This window comes from Ruditapes philippinarum, unplaced genomic scaffold (genome assembly GCF_026571515.1).
Source record: "Ruditapes philippinarum isolate M1 unplaced genomic scaffold, ASM2657151v2 ctg2095_1_1_1_1, whole genome shotgun sequence".
In the NCBI taxonomy this organism is placed as follows: Eukaryota; Metazoa; Mollusca; class Bivalvia; order Venerida; family Veneridae; genus Ruditapes; species Ruditapes philippinarum.
In genome coordinates, this window is record NW_026856068.1 from 76,291 (window position 1) to 79,691 (window position 3,401).

Sequence of the window (3,401 nt, forward strand, 5' to 3'; positions counted from 1 at the left end):
TAAACACCCCCTTTTTCTTGAATTCTTTGTGCTTTGTTTAAGTACCTTGTTGGTTGACTAATAACCCAACCCGAAAACTCTTAATGTATTGGAATCAATGATTCTGAGGAACTAGGAAATGTAGTTTCACTGAGTAAATCAGTATCTTATGTTGACCTGTTTAATGTCACAGTATTAAACTGTTCACCATTTAGGGAAGATAGTGTTATTAACGGCCATATAGCTCAGCAGGTAGAGCCGAGACAGTATTACGGGGGTTCCGGGCCCAATTCCCAGTCAGGCTGCACTGTTTTATTAATATCACCCTGTGACATATACATTTAGTTTACTATGAAACTTATAAGTTCTACCCTTAAATAACACCAAGGAGTATATATTTTTACAAAGATTTTTATATGAAAACACAAACATATTTTACAAAGATTTTTATATGAAAACACATTTAACATATTTTACAAAGATTTTTATATGAAAACACATTTAACATATTTTACAAAGATTTTTATATGAAAACACATTTAACATATTTTACAAAGATTTTTATATGAAAACACATGTATATCCTCCTGTGAGTCAGATACTGAAGTGCCCAGAGCTCATATATTTCCTATGTAGCATTAACTTGTGGTCATCTACACATTTCTCATAAATCCCTACTAGGGGTCAATTTTGGCTTGGTGTATTGGAAACTCAATTTACATAGGCTTTTATTGCAGAAAACACATTCAAATCATCTTGTGTGAAACCACAATTGGTTTCATGTGAGGAATATAGGGTCATTATGACCTTCCTGTTTCAGTTAGTTCTGATATAATTTCATGAAACTCCTTCAGATTAAAATATACAAGGAAAATATATACACCTTCTTATTTTAATTGAAAAATCTTCACTTTATCAATATAAAGCTATAGTTGTTATGTTATGTTATGGTGATAAGTCGTTGTGGATAGATGATAGGCCAAAAATAGAATTATATTATACAATAAACATGTAGGTTGAAAAAAAAAATCAAATCTGGAAACAAAGTGATCCCTCGGAAGCATAAATCACATCAAATTTATATGAAAATTGCAGACTCTGATTGAGTCTGTACATGAGAGATAATGAATTAGTGCAATATCCCTCACGTCCCCTAGCACCGGCTTGAGTAATTCTCAACACTTGCTGGCATCAATGATCCCGAAGGACCAGAAAAATATAACAACACTGAAAAGTCATGCTTGTTTTGCTTTATATGCTAGATCATTTATAATTCATGTATTAGCCTGGTTTTGGAAGATTAAAATGCTTTTGTTTTTAAGTGAAGGAAAAGTATTTACTTCTTTAAATTACTAGTCAAACATAAAAATAGGGTCTTACATTAATGTTTGTCTTTGATTTTTACCTTGTAAGAAAAAAATGGTAATATTTTAGATCTTTTTTAGTTTGTAATGTCAAATTTATTACTGCTTATTCCATAATTCTAAGGTAATGATATTATAATGTTATATACTAACTGTACATGTGCAGTCCTATAATTATTATACATTTGGTGCAAGTACTAAACAAACATGTATGTTTACAAAAATCCACATAAATCTAGTCATAATTAAAAGTATTGACAAAGAATACATAAAGAATCAAGACATGAAAGATCAATCTGTATATTTAATTACTTTAAATACTTTAATTACTTTAGAAAAGGCTATACCATTTTCAATAATATAATAAGAAAGTTGTTGTGCATGACGGAATACAATTATAGCTATTTATGCAGTTTTATTGGAAGCTAAATATAGATCAGTTTTAAACTTTAAAGTTGATTTGTTAGGATTTGTTAGGATAAAACCATAATTATTAATTGTTATTCCATGAAAAATGACTTTGTAAAAGCCATTAGATGCTTTGTTTATTTATAAACATAATTATCAAATTCAGATGAAAAACATGCATTTTGTCACTAAATGAAGCGTTAAAATGGTTAAATCAAGGCTAAAATAAAAATGTAAAAAGGAAAATAGATTTTTCCTAATGTTACATAACCATACTGGCATGCGAGCAGTTCCCGTACAGAAGCAGTACCCGTATTTTTCATTTAAACGCTTGATTTTTACCTGCATTCTTCAAAAAATCATTTCAAATCAAGCAGATACATAAACGAGACAAAATCTAAGTGTCAGTTTGGCAGTACGTATAAAAAGTCTCATTCTAAATCACTTTCACCTGTGCGTCGTCAAAACGTGACCTTGTTTTCTCTGGGGGATTCTGTCATTGCGCGCATGCGCAAAAATACTTACACGTGAGGCTTGTTAAAGTGGTTTTCCACTAATACCACCTGTTTACAAATAAGTAGGCAATGTGATGAAAACTTGTTTAATTATCAGAATTTTTTGACCAATATTACTATATAAAATAATTTTATGCCTTTGATGCGTAAAATATCATGCATACAAGCATTGCTATTGCATGTGAATGCGTTGGGGTAACGGTACCGGGTAATAGATACCCGCGTTTAGTCTACGCTCTATTTCCTGAACATTACATCTATTTATCTCTTAGATAATGGTCTGTTCAACAAATTGTAAATGAAAAATAGGTCCGATATAATAAAATTGTATAATTATAATGGGTTAGATTTTATGTACGGGAACTACTTCTCTTCATACAAAATAATGGATAATTTCGGTACCCCATATGAGGCCTCATAAGTAAGGGTTATTCTATGTTTAGAACATGATGGAATTTCCCTGATTTGTGTGACGAGCCGAATATTGATGTGTAACATTCAGATTTTGGTGAGTGAGCGTAATAAAAAATAATGTTTAAGTAACTATGATTTTTGTACGGGAACTGCTCGCATGCCAGTATATAAAGTGTCTTTTCAATTGCCACTTTCGAGGTCCGGGACGTATGTTGGATAAAAATCCCTATTTCGACGATCAAAACCAAGTTATGCAAGAGCGTGTGGTAAAGTCACTATTTAAAAAAATAGCAGCATTATAAATTCCTATTGAACGGGGGTCTAAAACTTTTTTTAAGGGGGGGGGGGGGGTATTCAAACACAGTTTTTTTGAATTTTGTAAATTACATCATTCTGGTGTTTAATAAAGTTAAAAAAATTAAATCATACATTTTTGTGAATAGAAAATAAGATGTACTCTGAAGGATTTGAATATAATTAAAGATTGACTCTTGAGATCCGTACTGATGAATAGATTCTGTATTCATCAAAAAACCTGTAGGGGGTGGGGGGCTTTATTATGGGATTAGGGGAGGGGCATTAAATAATAGCAGCATAATTTTTATGGTACATTTAATTCTGTTTACGTACAATATTTATATGTGTTGAATAACAGAGTCCTTCTTAGTAACAATTCTGTCTGGAAATGTTTTGTAAGTTTATGGATACAATACAATTTTAA